The following is a 15,389-nucleotide window of genomic DNA, read 5'->3' as shown; positions in this document are numbered from 1 at the left end:
TTTGAAACCCAAGCTTAGCTTCACCCAACCAAACTTTATCCCACCAAGTGATCTTATCCACTACCACTTCCCGGCCTCCCGAAGGGCTTCCCAAGTTCGACCGAAGTGCCAAAATCCGGCAGAACCTCCGGCGAATTTTTCCGGCGAACTGATAAGTGGCATTATATACCACTTAGAGCGTCTTAAAATGGCTTCAATTGGTGTCTTGAAATCAAGTATTTTGTGTATTTGATGCGTTTTTCTAGTGTTTATGCATTTCAGGGTTTTAGTTGCATTTCGGGGGAGGAATCATCAAGAATAAGCCTTGGCATGTGTTCACCATTGCGAGAGGAAAGAAACGGGCAGTTTACGGCGAAGAAACGGAGCGAAATCAGAAATTTTCCAGAAGAGGTCTGAGCGCCCGCTCAGCATTGCTGAGCGGCCGCGCAGGGTCGGGAAAAAAGACAAATTATTTTAGGACTTCTACTTCTGTTTGGTTTCCACTTCTATGTAATCTGAGTTTTATGGGACTATTATATAAGTAGATTTGAGACGTTTTCATATGTGTGGATTGAAGAAGATTGTGTTTTTACGCAAGGAGCGAAGGAGATAAGGAAGAAGACCGATTTAGCACACCGCAACGAAGAGGAAGCATATATTCTTGTGATTCTTGTTTCGTTGTAACGTTGGATGCTAGTTTTCTTGCTTTGAACTTATTTACTCTTGTGACGTACTCTGTTTTAATATAATTAGTTTAGTTATTATTTTCTTGTGTTTGTTTATCATGATTTCAATTGAACCCATGATGTCGATAAGTGCTATTATGGGCTAATCGTGATCATGGGGTTACAACGGATTTATTATGGGATTCTTTAGTTAATTGTTTAATACTTTAGTGTGTGATGATTGCATGATATCTAGTATTGGTTGTGCGTATTCGTCTTATGTGCGTCGCGAACATATAAGATAGGGTGTTAATCTCTTGTGAAGCGACGGTGGATCTTGAGATTTAGAACTTGCCATGCTAGCATAGGTTCATGTACGTTGTGCATGATTAGTGGGTAACTCTAACAGTTTTATTTGCCCTATGTAATCAAAAAGAATAACTTGTGCTTAAATCGTTGTGTTGTCAATTTCTGTAGACATATGGGAACTCAACATAATTGATGACTATTTAACTTCTATCTTAATTGTGGATGCTTGGTAGAATGATATTAGTACAATGAAAGTTGGCTTTTATCAGTTTCGTGTTATTCGTTTAATATCATCACTGTCACATGCTAAAGGTAATAGCAATGGCTATAGAAGGAAGTAATAATGAAGTTGTGATCTCATGAGTGTTTTATTATTGATAAATTGAAGTGTTAGTTAAGTGATTAATTAAGTAGTTAATTATAGTTAATATTTAATCAACATTTTTAAGTGTTATTATCTTAACATTGAGAAGTAATCATACATTGGTGAGTGAGTTTAATTAGACAATAATTTAGTCTGAGTCTCTGAGGGAACGAACTAGAAAGTATTCTATATTACTTGCGAACGCGTATACTTGCGTGAATATTAGTGCGTGTTTTCGCCCTAACAAGTTTTTGGCGCCGTTGCCGGGGACTCGGCGTATTTGTTTAGTTTATGTACTTACCATCATTGGTCATTAGGACTCAGTGATTAGGACGTAGTAGTTACTTATTTTTCCGGTTGTGTTTCAGGTACTTTAGCAAGCGTTTATGCAAACTCGTTCTCGTGCTCGTAAGAGGACTTTAGATACAGCTGAGGAGACAGACGAAGTTCTTGATATTCCGGAGAAGTTAGATTTTGAGGATTCGGATTCAGGAACTGAGCAGAAAGAACCAGTAAACATGGGAGATCGTATTGTTCAAGCTGATCCAGCTCTTATGGATTTTTCTCGGCCGAAAATTGATGACATTCAGTCAAGCATCCTTCATCCGGCTATTCAAGCTAACACCTTTGAAATCAAGCTGGGCACTATTCAGATGGTGCAGAATTCTGTTTCTTTTGGAGGAGCGGCAACTGAAGACCCCAACATGCACATAAGGAATTTTGTCGAGATCTGCAGTACTTTTAAGTATAATGGCGTGACTGATGAGGCTATCAAGTTGAGGCTTTTCCCATTCTCACTAAGGGACAAGGCTAAAGACTGGTTATATTCTGAACCAGCTGGGTCCATCACTACGTGGCAAGATCTTGCGCAAAAGTTTCTGGTGAAGTTTTATCCGATGGCAAAGACTGCTGCTATGAGGAGTGCTCTTACTCAGTTTGCGCAGCAACCTACAGAATCTATGTGCGAGGCTTGGGAACGCTACAAGGAAATGTTGAGAAAATGTCCACATCATGGAATGCCGGATTGGATGGTGATCACTAGTTTCTATAATGGTTTGGGGGCCCAATCTCGGCCCATGCTCGATGCAGCAGCTGGAGGCGCCTTATGGGCTAAAAGCTATACTGAGGCGTACAATCTTATAGAGACAATGGCTGCAAATGAGCATCAAAACCCCACTCAGAGGATGACGTCAGGCAAGGTAGCAGGTATTCTGGAAGTTGATGCAGCCACCGCTATTGCAGCCCAGCTCCAAGCGCTATCAATGAAGGTTGATTCTCTGGCTACGTATGGAGTTAATCAAATAGCTATGGTTTGTGAGCTTTGTGCAGGTTCTCATGCTACGGATCAGTGTTCTCTTGTAAACGAATCTGTTCAGTATGTGAATAATTATCAGTGACAACAGCAGCCTGTGCCAGCGACCTATCATCCTAACAACAGAAATCATCCAAATTTCACCTGGGGGAATAATCAGAATGCTATTCAGCCACCATATCAGTAAGGAGTGAGTAAACAGTTTAACCCACCTGGATTCCAGCAAACACAGCAGTATGCTACAAGGCAATCATATCCTCAACAGGGAAGTGCAGCTGCACCTACTAGTGCTGATTTTGAGGAACTTAAGCTGTTGTGCAAGAGTCAGGCGGTTTCTATCAAGACCTTGGAAAATCAAATCGGTCAATTAGCCAATGCAGTGCTCAATCGTCAACCTGGCACTCTTCCCAGTGACACGGAAGTACCAGGCAGGAAGGAAGCTAAAGAGCAAGTCAAGGCTATTACCTTAAGGTCTGGAAAAGTAGCTGATGCTAAAAAGGCAAAAGAAGTAGAAGCTGAAATTAGAGGTGAAGAATCTAAGCAAAAGGAGAAAGCGGCGGAACCAAGGAAGACTACTGTTGAACACACTCTGCCTGAGGCTAATACAGGGGAGAAACAGCTTTATCCTCCACCACCTTTTCCTAAGAGATTGCAGCAACAAAAGCTGGATAGACAGTTCGGAAAGTTTCTGGAGGTGTTCAAGAAACTTCACATCAATATACCTTTCGCTGAGGCTCTGGAATAAATGCCCAGTTATGCGAAGTTTATGAAGACTATTCTTTCAAGAAAGGTGAAACTGGATGACCTTGAAACCGTTACTCTCACGGAAGAATGCAGCGCTGTTCTGCAGCAAAAGTTACCACCAAAACTGAAAGATCCAGGAAGCTTCACCATTCCTTGCACCATTGGCAATCTAACTTTTGACAAGTGCCTTTGTGATTTGGGAGCAAGCATTAATCTGATGCCGTTATCAATCTTTAAAAAGTTGGATCTGCCTGATCCAAAACCCACATACATGTCGCTACAATTGGCTGACCGTTCCATTACTTACCCAAGGGGCATAGTTGAGGATGTGCTCGTCAAGGTGGATAAGATCTTCTTTCCAGCAGATTTCGTTATTCTGGATTTTGAGGAAGATAAGAAGATTCCCATAATCTTGGGAAGGCCTTTCTTGGCTACTGGCCGCACCTTGATAGATGTGCAAAAAGGTGAACTTACTATGCGGGTCCAAGATCAGGATGTGACCTTCAACGTATTCAAGGCAATGAAATTCCCTACAGAAGATGAGGAGTGCTTAAAATTGGATGTGATTGATTCTGCGGTTACTTCGGAACTCGATCACATGCTAATGTCTGATGCATTGGAAAAGGCCTTAGTGGGGGATTTTGGCAGCGATGATGAAGATAGCAACGAGCAATTATAATATCTGAACGCTTCTCCCTGGAAGCGAAAGCTGGACATACCATTTGAATCTCTTGGTACTTCTGACCTCAAGAACGCTGAAGGGAAGCTCAAACCATCAACAGAGGAAGCACCTACCTTGGAGCTCAAGCCATTACCTGAGCACTTGAGGTATTCTTTTTTAGGTGATTCATCTTCGTTACCTGTTATTATTTCATCTGACCTTTCAGGTAGTGAGGAAGACAAGCTCTTAAGGATTTTGAGAGAATTCAAATCGGCTATAGGATGGACCATAGCAGACATCAAGGGGATAAGTCCTTCATATTGTATGCATAAAATTCTGCTAGAGGAAGGTAGTAAGCCAACTGTGGAACAGCAGCGAAGACTGAATCCCATCATGAAGGAGGTGGTGAAGAAAGAAATTTTGAAATGGCTAGATGCAGGCATTATTTATCCTATTTCTGACAGCTCATGGGTGAGCCCCGTACAATGTGTACCTAAGAAGGGAGGTATCACTGTGGTCGCAAATGAAAAGAATGAGCTCATCCCTACTCGAACAGTTACAGGATGGAGAGTATGCATGGATTATAGAAAATTGAACAAAGCCACAAGGAAGGATCACTTCCCTCTTCCATTTATTGATCAGATGCTTGACAGATTGGCGGGACATGAATATTTTTGTCTTCTGGATGGTTATTTCGGGTATAATCAGATTTGTATTGCACCAGAGGATCAGGAAAAGACTACCTTCACTTGTCCATTTGGCACATTTGCTTTTCGCAGAGTTTCATTTGGGTTATGTGGCACACCGGCCACCTTTCAGAGATGTATGATGGCTATATTCTCTGACATGATTGGAAATAACGTCGAAGTGTTCATGGATGACTTCTCCGTCTTTGGACACTTATATGATGAATGTTTGAATAATCTGCGCGCCGTACTCAAAAGATGCGTGGAAACTAATTTGGTGCTCAATTGGGAGAAATGTCATTTTATGGTGCGTGAAGGCATTATCCTTGGGCATAAGGTCTCTAGCAAGGGTCTGGAGGTGGACAAGGCCAAGGTGGGAGTCATTAAAAATCTTCCCCCACCTAATTCTGTGAAAGGAATCCGTAGTTTTCTTGGTCATGCGGGTTTTTATCGGCGATTCATCAAGGACTTTTCAAAGATATCTAAGCCGTTGTGCAATTTGCTTGAGAAAGATGTGCCTTTCAAATTTGATGATGAATGTTTGGCAGCATTCGAGACTCTCAAGAAGAGTTTGATCACTGCACCAGTTATTACAGCACCGGATTGGACAGAACCGTTTGAGATGATGTGTGATGCAAGTGATTATGCGGTAGGTGCAGTTCTGGGACAGCGCAAGAAAAATCTCTTCCATGTGGTCTACTATTCGAGTAAGACTTTAAATGGTGCCCAATTGAACTACACCACTACTGAGAAGGAACTTTTGGCTATAGTCTTTGGTTTTGAGAAATTTCGATCTTATCTGCTTGGTACGAAAGTAACAATATTCACTGATCATGCAGCTATTCACTATCTGGTCTCCAAGAAGGATTCGAAGCCGAGACTCATTCATTGGGTGCTTTTACTTCAGGAATTTGAGTTAGAGATCAAAGATAGAAAAGGTACTGAGAATCAAGTAGCTGACCATCTCTCTAGGTTGGAGAATCCCGATTCTACTTCACAAGATAGGACGTTAATCAATGAATCTTTTCTGGATGAGCAGTTGTTTGCAATTCAGGAGGAAGAACCATGGTTTGCAGATATTGTAAACTATCTCGTCAGCAATATAATGCCTCCTAATTTAACATCCGCTCAAAAGAAGAAGTTTCTGCATGAGGTGAAGTGGTATATGTGGGATGAACCATATTTGTTTAGACAGGGAGCTAACCAGATCATCAGGAGATGTATCCCGTTCTGTGAGACGGAGGGGATATTACGAGACCGCCATTCCACGGTTTATGGTGGACACTATGGCGGTGAGAAGACGGCAGCTCGTATTCTGCAAGCAGGTTTTTTCTGGCCTACTTTGTTCAAGGATGCTCATCAGTTGTTTTAAGGTGTGATCGTTGCCAAAGAGTGGGAAATTTGTCAAGGAAGGATGAAATGCCATTAAATGTGATGCTTGAAGTCGAGGTCTTTGATGTATGGGGAATCGATTTCATGGGGCCTTTTATCTCATCTTGCAATAATCAGTACATCTTGCTGGCAATCGATTATGTCTCAAAATGGGTCGAAGTTAAAGCTTTACCGACAAATGATGCAAAGGCAGTGCTAAATTTTCTTCATAAGCAAATTTTCACAAGGTTTGGAACACCTCGGGTAATCATAAGTGATGAAGGATCGCATTTTTGCAACCGTAAGTTCACTTCTATGATGCAGCGTTATAATGTGAATCATCGAGTAGCTACTGCCTATCATCCGCAAACAAATGGTCAAGCGGAAGTGTCTAACAGAGAGATAAAGCACATTCTAGAGAAAGTTGTTTGTCCGTCAAGGAAGGATTGGTCTTTAAAGCTCGATGAAGCTGTTTGGGCTTACAGAACAGCATACAAAACTCCACTTGGGATGTCACCGTTTCAGTTGGTGTACGGTAAGGGATGTCATCTACCTGCGGAGCTTGAGCATAAGGCCTATTGGGCATTGAAGAAGTTGAACCTGGATTTAGATGCAGCTGGTAAGAAAAGTATGCTTCAGCTTAATGAACTGGATGAATTTCGACTTCAAGCGTACGAAAATAACAAAATGTATAAGGAAAAGGTGAAGAGGTGGCACGATAGGAAGCTACATCCAAAGTTATTTGTGCCAGGGCAACAAGTTCTCTTATTCAACTTTCGGCTCCGACTTTTTCCTGGGAAGTTGAAATCAAGGTGGTCTGGACCTTTTATTGTCAAAACTGTGTTTCCACATGGAGCGGTGGAAATTTTTGAGAATGATCCGGACCAAGCATTCAAGGTTAACGGTCAGCGGTTGAAGCACTACTATGGGGACATGGCAAACCGAGAAGTGGTTAGTGCCATTTTGTTGACTACTTGAGCAGGGTACGAAACGTCAAGCTAATGACGAAAAAGAAGCGTTGCGTGGGAGGCAACCCATGAATTGTTGTTACAGGAACCCTTAGAAGTTAATAACCTATCCAAAAACACAAAAAAATCAGAAAACAGGGGCTGAAAAAAAAAATTCCAGTGACCCCCTGAGCGCCCGCTCAGCTTTGCTGAGCGACCGCGCAGCAAGCTGAGCGCCCGCTCAGCTTTGCTGAGCGACCGCTCAGGGGTCGAGTACCAGAATTTTTTTTACAGTTCAGAAAAAAAAAAACAAACACAAAAACATTTTTAGCCCATAAACCCACGATTTGTTCCCACTACCCCATTATTTTACTCATTAATTCCCAAACCCTACTCTAATCCACACCCTATATATACATACACCTATCCTACATATCTCCCACAAAACTTCCTAGACTTAAACCCTCTCACAAACATCAAAAAATCAGTTCTTACACACTTTTATTCACGAATCAATGGCACCCAAGAGAGCACGCACTATTGACAGCAGCAGCACAGTTCCTACTGCTGATTCATCGAGGGGTACTGCTGCAAGGCCTCGGTTAACTGACAGAGCTGCGGAGGAGGAGTACACTAGGCTGTTGGGGAAGCCGATTCTGAAGGAGAGGGGGTTTTTACCATCAGGGAGGGATGGTGAGTTGCTGCCCATGATTGCAGAGAAGGGGTGGATAGCTTTTTGTGAGTCACCCGAAGCAGTACCGATGAGCGTTGTTCGTGAGTTCTACGCGAACGCGAAGGCCGAAAAGAATGGGTTTTCTGTGGTCCAAGGGCTGACGGTTGATTATCATCCTGCCGCGATTCGCCGTGTGATTGGACAGCGAGAGAGGAAGCCCGAGGAGGAGAACTGGAATGAAAAGACTGCTGAGGATTTTGACTTGGATTTGATTTGTGCGACTCTCTGTCGACCGGGCACAGTTTGGACCTGCAGGACCGGCACTAATGAGTATCGTCATTTTCCGGCGATCGCCATGAACAGGTATGCCCGTGCATGGAATGCATTTATTTGTGCTAATATTTTGCCTTCTTCGCATGCACACGAGGTCACAGTTGAGCGAGCACAGTTGTTGTGGGGAATTCTGAATGAGGAATACTATGTGGACCTTGGTGAGTTTATCTACCAAGGAATTCTGAAGTTTTTGAGGGGAGCGAAGCATATGAACATCCCTTATGCATCTACGGTTACGAAGCTATGCCGAGCAGTGGGAGTGAACTGGCCGGCTCATGAGCAGTTGCAGTTGCCAGCAGCTCCGATTGATTCTGGCACTCTGAATGGGATGCAGGAGTGGACCGGTGGTGAGCCTGAGGAGCATGGGCTGGGTTATCATCTTCCAGGAGGGCGTCCAGCACGAGGTGCTACTATGGCTAGGCCAGGGCGTGATGAGGCTGGTTCTTCGAGAGCTCAGGAAGGTGCTGGGATGGTTGATGCCCAGTATAGGAGGCTTTCACGGCGGATGGATGCCATGTATGAGACGCAGAGCAGGTTTGCTCAGGAGCTCACCCTTGCATTAGGGACTGCTTTTCGAGGCCTTGAAGCTGATATCCAGTGGCCAGTTTTTGGTGAGGACTCTGCATACCCGCCGCCTGATACTCCACCCACTGAGGGTGATGATGATGATGACTCCGAGTAGGTATACCCTGTGTTCCTTTCTACTACTTTCACTGAGGACAGTGAAGATTTTTAGTTTGGGGGTGGTAGTTAAGGAATATTGTGTGTGTGTCATTTAGTTGCATATTCATGATAGTTTAGTTCATATAGTTGCATAATTTATGCCATTTAGTTTTTTTTTATGAATGTCATGTAGCTCATGCATTTACCATGATCCCTTTTGCAATGATTTATCGACTGAATTGTGATATTGATGCGAGTGTAGTGATAGCATTAAAGTGATATTAAGTTGTGTAGGTTGATATGCATGCTAGAAACAATTGTAAGTCCACTAAGTCTTAGAGAATGCGTAAGGGCTAGATTGTTGTTATGATTTGGTTATTTTCAAGGTCAATCTACTTATTATGCTTAGAATTCGATTATAGGTTCTTAGTGATAAAGACATGAAAAAGAAAAATTTTGGAAAAAAATATGGAAGTTGTTGCTAGTTGTGGCTAGGCGTCAAATGGCTAGTAGCCGGCTCGCATATGGTGCGAGTAGTCTAGGGTTGAGCAAGATGGAGCGAAACGCACTTGCTCAGAAGTTAAAAAAAAAAAATTTGCATAATTGATCAAGAGTGGGCTCTTTGGTATTCGAGTTATTAAGTTCTTAGGGGACTTTGTGCCTAGCGACCTAAGGCTTTTAGAGTCTGGGATCCGCTAACCTAACGCTCGATACATGGATATCATTGTATAAGTCTTTTGTGGACCTCACTCATTGCACGGTCAAATAAGCATTTGAGTTGTAAATAAAAAGCACGATTCCGTAGTAAGCTCCAGAGTTCTTGTAGTGTTGTATATCACTTTGTGCCTAGAATTTTTTATTCTTTGTATAATCGTAGAATTGCCTTGAGGATAGTCTAGTCATAGTAATTGGTCTAGTTCTGAAGCATATCTGTTAAACATTTGCACACACCACGTTTCTGGCTGTATGTCCGTTTGCATGAGTTTATTGATCTTTAGTTGTCTAACTGCATTCGTTAAGATGTGACAATTTGGTTGGTTAAATTGTAGTAAGGGGCATCGCTGCATTTTCATATAGATTGCATTCATGCATGTTTTTATTTGTTTTTAGTCTGTGACGCTTGAGGACAAGCATCGATTTAAGTTTGGGGGTGTGATAAGTGGCATTATATACCACTTAGAGCGTCTTAAAATGGCTTAAATTGGTGTCTTGAAATCAAGTATTTTGTGTATTTGATGCGTTTTTCTAGTGTTTATGCATTTCAGGGTTTTAGTTGCATTTCGGGGGAGGAATCATCAAGAATAAGCCTTGGCATGTGTTCACCATTGCGAGAGGAAAGAAACGGGCAGTTTACGGTGAAGAAACGGAGCGAAATCAGAAATTTTCCAGAAGAGGTCTGAGCGCCCGCTCAGCATTGCTGAGCGGCCGCGCAGCAAGCTGAGCGCCCGCTCAGCTATGCTGAGCGGCCGCGTAGGGTCGGGAAAAAAGACAAATTATTTTAGGACTTCTACTTCTGTTTGGTTTCCACTTCTATGTAATCTGAGTTTTATGGGACTATTGTATAAGTAGATTTGAGACGTTTTCACATGTGTGGATTGAAGAAGATTGTGTTTTTACGCAAGGAGCGAAGGAGATAAGGAAGAAGACCGATTTAGCACACCACAACGAAGAGGAAGCATATATTCTTGTGATTCTTGTTTCGTTGTAACGTTGGATGCTAGTTTTCTTGCTTTGAACTTATTTACTCTTGTGACGTACTCTGTTTTAATATAATTAGTTTAGTTATTATCTTCTTGTGTTTGTTTATCATGATTTCAATTGAACCCATGATGTCGATAAGTGCTATTATGGGCTAATCGTGATCATGGGGTTGCAACGGATTTATTATGGGATTCTTTAGTTAATTGTTTAATACTTTAGTGTGTGATGATTGCATGATATCTAGTATTGGTTGTGCGTATTCGTCTTATGTGCGTCGCGAACATATAAGATAGGGTGTTAATCTCTTGTGAAGCGACGGTGGATCTTGAGATTTAGAACTTGCCATGCTAGCATAGGTTCATGTACGTTGTGCATGATTAGTGGGTAACTCTAACAGTTTTATTTGCCCTATGTAATCAAAAAGAATAACTTGTGCTTAAATCGTTGTGTTGTCAATTTCTGTAGACATATGGGAACTCAACATAATTGATGACTATTTAACTTCTATCTTAATTGTGGATGCTTGGTAGAATGATATTAGTACAATGAAAGTTGGCTTTTATCAGTTTCGTGTTATTCGTTTAATATCATCACTGTCACATGCTAAAGGTAATAACAATGGCTATAGAAGGAAGTAATAATGAAGTTGTGATCTCATGAGTGTTTTATTATTGATAAATTGAAGTGTTAGTTAAGTGATTAATTAAGTAGTTAATTATAGTTAATATTTAATCAACAATTTTAAGTGTTATTATCTTAACATTGAGAAGTAATCATACATTGGTGAGTGAGTTTAATTAGACAATAATTTAGTCTGAGTCTCTGAGGGAACGAACTAGAAAGTATTCTATATTACTTGCGAACGCGTATACTTGCGTGAATATTAGTGCGTGTTTTCGCCCTAACACGAACTTTTCCGACCGTTCTTTAAAAGTGGTAACTTTTAGCTTCTTATTTGAGTTCTTTTTATTTGAGCTTTGTACTTAATTTCTCTACTTCATCTTAAGCTCTAATACAAGATCTCTTATAAACAAAGTTCTTAAGAGAACTAAGATTCGAACTCGGAATTTGAATAAGTACTTGATCTTCACATAAATTATCTCAAAAAGAAGATCTATAAACAAAAGTACTTTATCTCCAAAGGGGAGATTATATTTGACCCAAGTTCACGACTTAGCCAATTATTTTTATTATTGGATCTTGGCTAATATTATTCGTTCCCATAAAATATTACGAAGTAAAGTTTTAATCCCTTCTAACATCTCCAGTGTTCCGGGGGATTATAACTCGATCTATAATTACTTCGTAATTTGTCAAGTATCAAAATGGATTAAGTACACGAGTTAGCCAATTACTTGCACTTTATTTAATTGGATCTTGGCTAACACATTTCGTGCACATAAATTATTATGAAGCATAGTTTTAATTCCTTCTAACATCTTTAGTGTTCTGGGGATTATAACTCGATCTATAAACACTTCGTAATCATCCGTTAAAATGAAGGACGAATCAAATCCACGAGTTAGACAATTACTTTCACGCTATTTAATTGGATCTTGGCTAACAAATATCGTGTATATAAACAATTACGAGTCATATCGTATAAGCCGCTTCTAACATCTTTCAGTGTTCTGTGGGGTTATACTACGATATCTATAAAATACTCGTAATTATTCGTCCAAACTTCGAAAGCACAATCTTAAGCCAATTACTTGCACTTATTTAACTGGATCTTGGCTAAGACTCATAAATCTTATAAACGTGCTTGAAGTTAAAAGAGTATACTTTGACCTTATAATCGTCAATATACAAGTATACCTTAAAACCTTAAGTTGATATACTTAAAGGTAAATTACAACTCCGAAGTTGTAATTAAAGTATTCTTCGATCTATAAATACTTAATCGAAAGAAGAAGAATACTAAAGAAGTCATAAGCCATAAGTGCTTAACATAAAAAGGGACTTCTCATATTACTCCACAACTTTATTAAATCTATAAAGGAGTAATTATAAATATACTTGACCATCTTGTATTATTTTTAAGTCAAGTATTGTTATTTAGTTTTAATATTCTTATTTGAATATTATACTACTTGTGGGCTAGTACAGTAACATACTAGTTCAAACCATCTTTTCTATACTTGGTTTGTTTCGTGGATTGTCTTATTAGTTTTGTAGTGAGGTGAAGTGACGTGAGGTGATTCTCGTTCTAAGACCCAAGTCCTAGACGTACTACGGGGAGTTAGTAGTCTTCGCACCGTGAAGAAGAGGAAATACCCAAGACCGGATCACTAAGATCCAAGACCGACAAAAGCTAAGGAAGCCAAGTCCACACAAAGGCTCTACAACAACTTTGAAGAAATAGCGGGGAGTTATTGTCTAAGATAAGTTGTGTAGGTAATACATTTATTTTGAGGTGGTGACCCTTGTGTTACGTACCAAGACAAATACTTGTAAAGGGTGTAAAGGCTTCTCCGCCTACTAAAGGAGCGGGTTTATTATAAAAAAAATCCCGAGTCCGGGAGAGGAGCTCGGGGACTGGAGTAGGGGTGAGCGAATCTATTAGAGGTTGCGCCATCGCGAACGAGGAAAAAATTACCGTGTGGTATATTCTTTCCTTGCACTTTATTTTCCGCACATATAAACTGCATAACCACTAGGTAAAGTTTTAAAAAGGGATAAAATATTTTTAAAACGCCACAATAATTTTTAAATTGGTAATTAAGCTATTCAAATAGCCCTCTTACGGGACCTTACAAAGACTAGTATATTTATTGATTGATGATCACATCTCAATGATCATAGATATGGTGATACTAAAGTTAAAACACATGCACATGTATTAGATACATAGTGCTGGATTGACCCATTGTGAGATACTATATGTTTATAATGTCATAAGTTAGTCTCACAGTGATAATGATGTAATGGTCCTTAGACCTGAAGTCATTATATTTCTATACGATAATTAATATACTTTGATTCTATTAAAAATTATTCTTGATCGGGTAATTATAAAAGTGGACATTGGGTATATTATTTATATGAGAAATATGAATGATCTCGATGAGATTTAACCCTCCTATTTTAGGAGTGATATTATTGGCCTCTTGTGGGAGCTATACTATGAAATGCGTGGTCACGCTCAAATGTTGATTTGATATGATAGTCTACTAATTGATCAAGGAAACTTGGATTAAACTATGATGAGGATGACACATTACAAGCCTCTAGTTTAATCTATAATATTTGGTTACCATTGTACATTATCACGAAAGGTTTAATCGAATCACCGATTTAATTACTATTACTTGGGTAGCAATGATGTATTACTAGATGCCGCTCATTGTGTATAATTTTAATATAATTTTAATATGAGATATTAAAATTATTGCCAACGTAATAATAACCTAAAGGGTCACACACAAAGAACGCTTCAAGGAAAAATAATTTAAATTATGAATTTAAATTAAATAAGTAATTTGTTTTATTTATGATATAATTAAGTATGACTTAATTAATTAAATTAATAAAATAGAGAAATTACTTAAATTAATTCTGAAATAAGTTATTAATTAATTAAGTGTGACTTAATTAAATAATAAATTGAGATTTCAGATTATTATTAATTATAATTAGAAAACTCATTATTCTCTCTATATAAACTCTTTGAGCGCTGATTTATATATAAAGGATACATGGTTTACAAAACCCTAGTCGTTCAAGGAGAAAGAGGAAGAGAGGTAGAGATGGAGTTTCCGGGTGCTAGTACACATCAATCCTTCAAGAAAAACGTTCATGTGGATACCGTAGAGCGTAGATCGCGAGAGCGGGATACGTGATGATTCAACAAGGTTTGGAACTCCATTAATACTCCATTAATGAACTCTTAAAGCTTCTTTAAGGTAAAGATTCTTACTGCTAATTAAATATCTATTTTCACATGGATCCTGTATAGGGTTTCGATTTTATTCTGGTTTTAATATAATTTTATATCGTTTCATTTGCTTTTATATGCTCGAAACCCTTCAGTATGCGTTTTGTCAAGTGTCCACATATCCTAGCTGTGATTGTATAATTCATATTTTATTAGCTATATATTTGTTATTAATAATTAGGAGTTACTTTGATGCCTGTTATTTGTTTTTTTTTCACTTCTTGTATGTAGTTTTATAATAAATATCATTTATTTGTTTAACTTAAGCTTATCTTTTAGTATATATCTGAGAATTGTGTATTTGGTAATTTTTTCAGCTAAGGTAAGTTAAGTTTTCACACTTTATTTTATTTTGAAATCTTTTAAATATTTTTGCACTATTTTTATTTTAAAATTTATGGATCAAGTATCTTGTTTTAGAAATAAGAAATTTCCAGTGAGCTCTGAACCAGTTAGTAGTTACGTATAGTTCCGTAACTAGCATTTGATACCTTACTAGGGAGTGCTACTTCTAACGCGTTAGGGAGCGCACACTCTATGACACCTTAGTAAGGAACGTATTATTGACAGAAATTATGAACTTTTGATACTGTGTCACCATGTATTTGTGGCCTTAGTGAGCTGTGGAATTAAATTATGTTTTATGTCATATAGAATTTTGGACAATGATTTTGGTTTTATAAAATTATGATACTTGATCCACTAGTGTAGAACTCTTTTCTTGCTAGGCCCTTTGACTCGTTACTTACAAATTTTCAGGTGGTTAGCTTTTGGGACATCTTTAAGGTGAACTTGGTTTGAGCTTGCTTTATAATAATGTTTTAGTAATTATGTTTGCATTGAAGCTGCGTCTCAAGGATTTTGCTTTATTTTCAACTTCGATAATTTTATTTCTGTCTTGGATTTTAGAATTTTAAGGACAACTAGAAATTTATTTTAAACATGAATAAAATTTGTAGTTTTAGTTTGATATTTAAGTATAATTTATTCTCTGAAAAGTTTTGCGGACCTGTGGTGGGCTAGTCGTTACCCAAGTTGGTTGCA

The 15,389-nt window shown here is 39.0% G+C and overlaps 1 non-coding gene across 1 annotated transcript; it reads right to left on the bottom strand.

The window, feature by feature from the left end:
* Positions 1-2,228: 2,228 nt before the first annotated feature.
* On the bottom strand, positions 2,229-2,335 carry LOC141722318 (small nucleolar RNA R71). The gene has a single exon (XR_012575337.1). It is a non-coding gene; the product is annotated as a small nucleolar RNA R71 (small nucleolar RNA).
* Positions 2,336-15,389: the final 13,054 nt, after the last annotated feature.

Source organism: Apium graveolens, chromosome 4 (assembly GCF_009905375.1).
Source record: "Apium graveolens cultivar Ventura chromosome 4, ASM990537v1, whole genome shotgun sequence".
Classification (NCBI taxonomy): Eukaryota; Viridiplantae; Streptophyta; class Magnoliopsida; order Apiales; family Apiaceae; genus Apium; species Apium graveolens.
The sequence above is the reverse complement of the archived record's forward strand: the minus strand, read 5'-3'. Positions and strand labels throughout refer to the sequence as shown.